Source organism: Cynara cardunculus (genome assembly GCF_001531365.2).
Source record: "Cynara cardunculus var. scolymus isolate 2C chromosome LG 4, CcrdV1, whole genome shotgun sequence".
Taxonomy (NCBI): Eukaryota; Viridiplantae; Streptophyta; class Magnoliopsida; order Asterales; family Asteraceae; genus Cynara; species Cynara cardunculus.
The window spans coordinates 13,778,961-13,788,401 of NC_037531.1; positions in this window are offsets into that span (position 1 = coordinate 13,778,961).

A 9,441-nucleotide genomic window follows, 5' to 3' on the forward strand; every position below is an offset into this window, starting at 1 on the left:
TGAGATATTGTAGGATTTGTAACTCCCAATTAAAATATTTGGGAGTTACAAAAGAATGACTAATGACCTAAATACCCTTATCATTAATATGTAAGTTACATTTTAACCAAACCCAAAGATGCAACATTATTGGTTGATGTGGGTTAGCAAAGTTTGCACAAAATATTGGGTTAGTATTTGAACCACCCTCTATATATATATATATATGGTATATTTCAAATGCAACCATATCCATTTGTACAATCAATGCAATCCAATTAATTGAGATATTTATGGAAATGATGAGAGTTCATTTTATTATGATTTGAATATTTATGGAAAATTACTAGAATTTATTAATTATGATAAATACTTTGTATTAGAAAAACAATCAAAACTTTTATGAAATTACATATTCATCAAATTAAATAGACGGTTGAGATATATATATATATATATATATAATTTATCATTTTTATTGCATAATGTAATAGAAACAATTCAATGTTTTTTTAAAAGGCAAACCAATTTATTAAAATCCAAAGAGAAATACAAAAGAGCTTATGCAAGCCACAGAACCAACACAAATAAAACAAAACAAGCCAGAGAAAGGCAAAACCAAGCAACCCAACAAGAAAGAACTACAACAAAGCAACAATCATAAAAACCCAAAACCAAGAAACAAAACGTCCGTAGACTCGAAACTTAATGTCACGACAGATGATACCAAAAATGGCCGTCATCCACAGGCCCCACAAAAGTCAACTTTTTTGAATTCTGCTCAAAATCCCGTTGTAAGCTCTAGTATAAATACCTGAAAATAGAAGATATGAAGGTAAAGATTTATCCCGAAAAACCACTTGATTACGAAGTGAAGTATTATTTAAAAACCACTCGATATTAAAGAATGATAATTTCTAAATAATTTATTATTTTGTTATGCATTAAGCAAACATAATTTTGACACTCTATTATATTCCTAAAGTTACTATAAAAGAAGTGAAGTATTATTTAGACATGTTTTTTTAATTATTTTGTTAAGAATTGATTATGATATAATATGATATATGTGTTGGATATTTCTAGTGTTTAAATTTCGTACGTTTTCACCATCATCAACCGGATAAGGAGGTAGAAAAGGTAGATCACTTTCATTTGATATGGTTTTGGAAATACATTCAAAACCCAAAAATTTACCGATTGATGATTATAAAGTAGATAAAGACAAAATAATGTGATCTAAAATAATCAGTGTTCCCTATCAAAAAAATCGTTGTACGTTATTACAATAAGTTTCACTTAAAAAGTATCGTTTCACATACAAAATATGCTGTAAATATTTTCAGCAAGTTTCGTTATAGGAAAAAGGTCGAATGATTACGAGGAAGAGAAATTTGTTGTTTATTTGTGGTTTAATGAGCTTAATGGTATGTTGAGCTTTTTTACTGAGTCATATCTAGTTGTTTTTTATGAATTGATAACTAAGTCAAGCTTAATTATTCATCCCAAAAAGGATAGTTGTATGGGTGCAAACCATTTATTCCTCATATGCCCTTCTCCTTACTGCTTTCTTCGGTCACCCTTCCTCCTTTATCACACAATATGTCGGTTGATTTCTTGTTTCTTCTATTCGATTTATTGCAACTGCCTTTCTACCATTGTGCAACTGATGTTGCTATTGCTCTGTCGTTGCTGATGCCTCACTGACTGATGTTGCTCAGTGCTCCCTAGTCCCTACTATCACCCCCTCTATTGTTGTTTATCACGATCTTTCTTGAAAATGTTATTTGTGATGTTGTAATTTACATCAGATTCCTCTTTATGTATTTGTTGGGTAAGAGAATTTAGAGTAGGTACTATATTTTATGGAAGTTGACACACACACACACACACATGCACACGCACGCACGCACACGCACGCACACACACGCACACACGCACACGCACGCGCACGCACGCACGCACGCACGCACACGCACACACACACACATAATATTGTGCGAAGGAAAAAAGAAAATGTTCATGTGAGAATCCATTGAAAAGTTAGGGGGAAAAAGAATCTATTTGAAGTTGCACAAGTGAACCCACGTTACAGATTACTCATATGGTTCACATATGCATCTTTAAAATATATTTCTTTTCAATCATTCACATATAAAACTTTCTTGTTTACATTTTCATCATATTTAGAGAAATATATATTATTGTTATACAATCTTCCAAAAAATGTATAATTAACACTAGGGGTGCTCAAAAACCCGACCAACCCAATCCAACCCGAAGCAATCCGATGTCTAATCGAGTTGTAAAATTGTCAAACCGTAGGTATTGGGTTGATATTGGGTTACTATTATTTGAACCCAACCCAACCCGATGAACCCGATATCCTTTTATTTCTTGAATTTAATATGATTGTTGAATTTCTATTAATATATACATTACACAATTACACTATCATGTATGCTTTTCATATACACATATTCTCAATCTATTCGCATCTCTATATAATTCATTCGTATATATGTTCAGTAACTGCGAACATATATATGTAAATTGAGAAAATTAACTGAATGTGATATACGTAAGAAATATGGATAAGTTGTATCAAATGGTTGATGATGAAAAATAAATTATGAGTAGAGAAATAACATATTCAATGTTACAAGAATATTTTAATGTTCCAAAGTATCAACCCGACCAACCCGTACGAGTTGGGTTGCACTTTGGTTTGGGTTGTGTTGGGTTGGGTTGAGATTTTTTCAAACCACAAGCATTGGGTTGAGTTGTTCAAATGTCTTCAACCCGATCAATCCAACCCATAAGCACTCCTAGTTAACACAACTATATTTATGCGTACGTACATGTGTGTGTGTATATATATAGGGTATATTTCTTTTACAACCTTGTGCATTTGTACAACCTTTGCAACCCAATTAATTGATATACTTATAGAAATGATTGGAGTTCATTTATTATGATTTGAATATTTATGGAATATGAATADAGTTYATTAATTATGATTAATACTTTATATTAGGAAACAATTAATTGATTAAAAATTGAATGGTTGAGATGAGGGTTGTATAGGGTGTAGGAATGACAAGGGGTGTAGAATAACACCCCTAATATATATATATATATATATATATATATATATTTATTTATTTATTTATTTATGTTAACTATACAAACTTTTTGGAAGATTGTGATTGGATAATTTTGGATGCTATTGTTCTTCTCACCAAATGTGGTATGCACTTGTAGCCAAAGACAACTTATTTATAAGTGGTAATGTGAGAGATAATGGTATTTTTCAATTTGTATACAGTTTTTTAGGAATTAGGGGTTGTTTGACAGTTGTTGAATGGTTTGAGGCAGAATGATTAAGTGGTCAGAATGATTAAGAGGCTCTTATGATATAATGTAAAATGAAATATAATTGTTTGGTAATTGTTTACAATGAAATTAGGGCGCTGAATTGTTAAAGGAGACATATTATACAAAATCATTCAGAGGGTTTTAGAACCATTAAGAGACAAATTTTGTTTTTGTCAAACAAAATTCATCCTTTAACAATTCAGAGGTTGCCTCTTAATAGAACTATTAAGATATAAACAAATTAACCCTTAGTTTTGAGATTGAGAATTTGACCTTATGGCTTCATTTTCAACATCTCAATTCAGCTACTAGATTATTGAATGTGTTACATGTTATGTTATTTTCACCTTTTTTTAATTATTTTTTATGTTAGATTATTGGATTCGTTTATCTATCCTAAACATATATGAAGAGTAAATTATGTTTTTGGTCCCTCCTCTATGGCTACCTTTTAGTTTCCGTCCATACAATTTGTAAAGTACATTGGTGGTCTATTTTTATGTTTTTGGCCCAATATATTCTCTCGTTAACACCGTCAGAGTTGGCTCCTTAGCTCGTTATGTGCCTCTCAAGTAAAGGGTATATCTGTCATTTTACCTCATTTTCTTTAATATATTATAAATTAAAATGAAAAATAGTATTAATTTTCTTACAACCCCATTTGGGGTGTGTTTGGTGTCTAGACATGACAGGACAAAACAGGAGATGACAAGACAGGACAGAACAAAACATGATAGAACAATTGTTCAACGTTTGGTACGATCAAACTGGACAGAACATAACAAGTAAAATGATCAAGTTACCTCTGATGAGTTGTTTATTTTAATTAATTTATGCAATTCATTAAATTATAATAAAATAATTATTTTTTATAACAAAATATATCATTTGAAGTTTTTGTTAAAACAATTAAAATGACACAAAATAAAAAGTTTATGTAGTTTTCTATTTTTTTTATCTTGTTTCTACATTATTTTTTATTATTAATATATAATAAATTACATAAATTAATAAAAATATAGAAACCATATAAAAAATAATATTTTGAGGATAGTAAAATGAAAGATTAAGAAACATAAAATACAATAAATAAAATTTAAAAAATGAATAAAATGTAAAAATAGACCTATTTGATGTTTTAGAAGAGAATTAAGTTTTATTTTTAGGTTATTTTGGTAAGATAAAAGTCTGTTCCACCTTGTTTCACTCTGTTCCATTGGGTAGGGGCAAAACAGGCATGTTCCACTCTGTTCCACATAAAATTAATGCCAAACATGGGACAGGATCCCTATCTTGTTCTGTCATGTCCCTATCCAGTGTACCAAACACACCCTTAGACACCTATATATTTTCTCCCTCCATCGTAGCACCAAAGATTTGTGCGATTTAATTCCAACGACGACTTGAGCAATGAATTTGTTCCTTTCCTATCACCTTCTATTTCCATTTCCATTTCCAGATGGGTTTTGATTGTTTTGGCTTTAGATCCGATTTTAGCAACGTTCCCGTGATGATGGTGCTTCTACATGGGTTTGGTGTGTGTGTGTGTGAGAGAGTGAGAGCGATCCATATGGATTTTGATTCTTTTTGGTTTTAAATCCAAGTTACGCAATAAGTTCAACAAATCCGGTTTTCAGTTTCAAATTCAAGTTTGGTTTTCGAGTATGTTTAGAAGGCTTATCTTGTTTTTGAGTTTGGTTCTTAAAGAGATTTATTGTGGCATTTGAATCCTTGTGTATGATTAGGTTTTTTGTTTTTTTTTTAATTGTTTAGATTTAGGTTATGATCTAAGAGTGTTCTTGAATATGAACCTGGAAGCCAACGAATTTTGTGTGTATGAATATGATTTTTATGATAATTTTTGAACGTTTTGTATGACTGTTCTTGATTCAGGTTTAGGTTTTTGAGTTTTGAATGTTCATATGGGTTTTGTTTTGGGTGGAAGTGGTGATGGGTGAATGGTGGTGGTGGTGGTGGTGGTGGTGGTGGTGGTGGTGGCGGTGAGTGGTGGGTGTCAGCAGGTGGAGTGTTGCGATGACGATGGCAGGTGGGTGTTAGCAGGTGGAGTGTTGGGATGACGATGGCAGGTGGGTGGGTGATGGTGGTGTGTATGAATGCTTTTGGAGATGAAGGCGAGGATAAAGAAGAAACATGTAAAAAGACCAAATGGCCCCCCACATGAGGGGTCCATATGAGTTAACGGAGCCAACTCTAACGACGTTGACGAAGGAATTATATTGGGCTGAAAAACACAAAAAAAATAGACCATTAATGTACTTTAGAATTGTAGGGACGAAAACCAAAAAACAGTTATAAATGAGGGACCAAAAATGTAACTCACTTTGATTACATTATTTTCACAAACCATTAGACATGACACTAAAATTAGGGGTGTGCATTCGAGGATCAGACGAGTTCGGGTGGGCAACCAAACATCCAATCAAATTTCGGATATGGAAACCAAAACCAGAATTTTAAGTTTTGAATTGCTTCGGGCTCGAGTTGGTCGAATTTCGGATTGACATCAGTCAGGTTCGTGTTCAAGTTAAGTTATAATGCTATATATATATATATATATATATATATATAAAGAGAGAGAGAGAGGGGAACGATCAAATGAAAATCACTCCAATTTGTAAAAACCGTAAAAATTACTCTCATCCGTCGATTTCATATGAAATTTTTTCATGAAATTGTTTAATCTTGTGAAATTGTTTCATATAATAATTTTTTTGATGAAGTTGTTTCATATATGGTTATGAAATTGTTTCATATATTACTTAATGAAATTTTAATGAAACTGTTTCATGTATTTCTCTAAAATTAAAATAATAAAGATGATAATATCCATGATTAACATCCTCCACAATAAAAATGATTAATCAACCTCTCATAATTACAAAAAAAAAATGAACAAAATGAAAAATTATGATTGGTGGAATGAAGTTTTAACGGTTTTTACAAATTGAGTGGTTTTCATTTGATCGCTCCCATATATATATATATATATATATATATATATATAGAGAGAGAGAGAGAGAGAGAGAGTTTGGTTCAAATACAATCCATCGCATTTATACAACCAATGCAACCCAATATATTGAGATATTTATGGAAATGATGAGAGTTCATTTATTATGATTTGAATATTTATAGAAGATGAATATGATTCATTAATTATGATCGATACTTTATATTGGGAAACAATAAAAACTTTTATAAAATCACATATTAATCAAATGAAATAGACGGTTGAGATTGGGTTGTATTGGTTGCACAAATGTCAAGGGTTGTATTCTAACCAACCTATATATATATATATATATATATAGGTTGGTTAGAAATGAAAGGAAGTTTAGAAATTAGAAAACATTTTGACCAACTAGATTTTAGATTTTTAAAAGCTAATTAAATATATATATATATATATATATATATATGTGTGTGTGTGTGTGTGTGTGTGTGTGTGTGTGTGTATGTATAATTTGGGTTTTCGGATAGGTTGAATGACCAAAGATCAAACCCAATTTGAACCCAAATATCTCTCCAAAATTCAAGTTTTGGATTTTCGGAGTTCGGGATATTCATGTTTTACACAAATACCTTATTTTCAACTCGATCTATTTCGGATCATTCGAGTTGTGTACACCCTTAACTAAACTGGTAATTTATCTAATTTAAACCATCTGTTCCACATAAAAACAAACAAAATTTTGTCTTATCCATGTAAATAACTTAATAAGAAGAAGAAAAAAATAAGTGAAGATTAATATGAGTTCCTAAAAACATGTCAAAAAGTATTTATTGATGATTACAAAGAATAGAAAGACAAAAAGATGGTGACCAAAAGGAAATATTGTACCCTTTCAAAGCGTTCATACATCATTAAAGCAAGCTTTTTAAGACGCATGATTTGATATATTATTAATGGAGGAGATAAACGTTGAACCAATCCCTTTCTGTATAATTAGATTGTCGTTTTGATATATTTGTATCTATCTCTATTGTTAGTTTAGAGGGTAGCCGTTTATTTAAATGTTTATCCGGTAAGCGTTTAATTTTATGAGTCAACACTATGATTTATTTTACCGGGTAAGATTGTAATACATCAAAGTGGTATCGTATTCAACTATTTACCCGGGTAAGAGTCGTCACCCTCACTTACCGAGTAAGACTCTCCATCTTTATCATTGCTCTTACCGGGTAAGATTTTTGACTCTTGTCATGTTCATCCGGTAAAGAAAATTACCTGGTAAGCACTTACTGGATAAATGTTTAATAAACGGTCTCTTAGTTTTCCAATATCGAGATTACTCTTGTATTATAAATATTACTCTTGTATATTTGTTAATTAATAAGATTAACATTCATCTTTCTTAGTTAACTAAGAAAGATTTGTTTGTGACTTGGAGGCTTTCTAAATATGCATATTATAATTGATTATCTGATTATGTTGACGTAAAACATCTTTAAAGAGAGTTTCTTGTAAAAGCTACCATCATCGATATGTCAAATCATATTTTCATGACATCTCCATCTCGATATGCTCAAGAAACGAAAAATATATTTAAAAAAATGCAAAAAAAACCTTGACTAAATCAAAATAAGAAATTGAGAAAATTAAAAATAAAAAATTTAAAGAAAACTAAAACTCAAAAAATAAGTGGTCTGGAGCGACACAATGCATGACACTCAGGTAGACATGCCTCTCGAATGACCTCTTCGGAGGTCTTCTTCGAGCGTCGAATAACCAACTCAGAACTAATATGGAGAAGGGAAATTTTACTGTTTAATTAAAATAAAGCATTGTGATGGTCCCTACGGATATTAATACGATATAAGTAAACCGGCCGTGGAAAAAGAAGAGCAAAAATATTTTCAAACCAGTGTCTCAACTTACATTTCTTTTCTCAGATGCTCCTTTTGGTTTCTTGTTTTTCATAAATGACCTTCCAAAGTCATTTGAGACATTCTTGATCCACCACTAACTATTTAATTCATATTTGATCCTCCATCTTTATAGTTCTTGATCTGATTCACCACCATGTTCGTGATTTCGATATAAAATATCTGTAAGAACCCAGATAAAACCATAAAGATACCAAAATAATATTGCCCAACGAAGATTAAACAGAAATTAACTAAAAAACTATATGCAATCGACTAAAAATGAAAAAAAAATGCAATTATGAACTATTATGAATGCATGCAGAAAATGCATTAAACATAAATATATAAAATTTGAAATTCTTTGATATAATATTTATCAATTAAAAATCATGGTTTTAATTTTTAGAATACTTCAATAAATAAACTAAGGGTGTTCTTGGTTCCGTTTTAACGGTTTAATATCCCAAATCACAAACCAAGCCATAATGGTTGTTTGAAAATTTTCCGAATCGAACTGCTTGGTCAATTGCGGCCAACTGCTCGGTTTGGAAAACTTTCAAACCGCTATTTTAGAAGTGTTCATGTTTTGATTAAGTAATGAATTTTGGTTTCATATTTAAAAGGGTGTTTTATATAGAGAGTTTTCATCATGGAAATGGTGGATTTTAGGAAGGATATTCTTACAATAAATATATAACATTTGGGAAATTATGATTTAAATAGCATTCTTTCAGTTTTACCATTTTATATATTTCGGATGCAAGCTGTTTGGCCTCACTAACATTTGAGCCTAACATTTTTTCTTGTCGACATATGTATCTGGTCCTGGTGGCGGCATGACTAACAACACTTGAGATGTGTTGACTGGTGGTTAGAGGCACATGAAAAACTTAACTCTTTGGGATGTTTCCCAATTCCCTATCTTGGAGATACCGACTGTTATGCCGAAAGACTTAACTCATTTATCGCATCACACAAAAAAAATTCGCATCACACAAAAAAAATTCGCATCATATAAATAAAATCACAATTTTTCTCGCATCACAAGGATGACACAACTTCATTTCCTCGCATCACACAGATGCGATAACTCATCTCAACGTATCCAACACATGCGATAAATACGTCTTGTCGCACCAATAGGATGTGATAACTCAACTTGTCGCATCACAAGGATGCAACAAACGCCCTTTA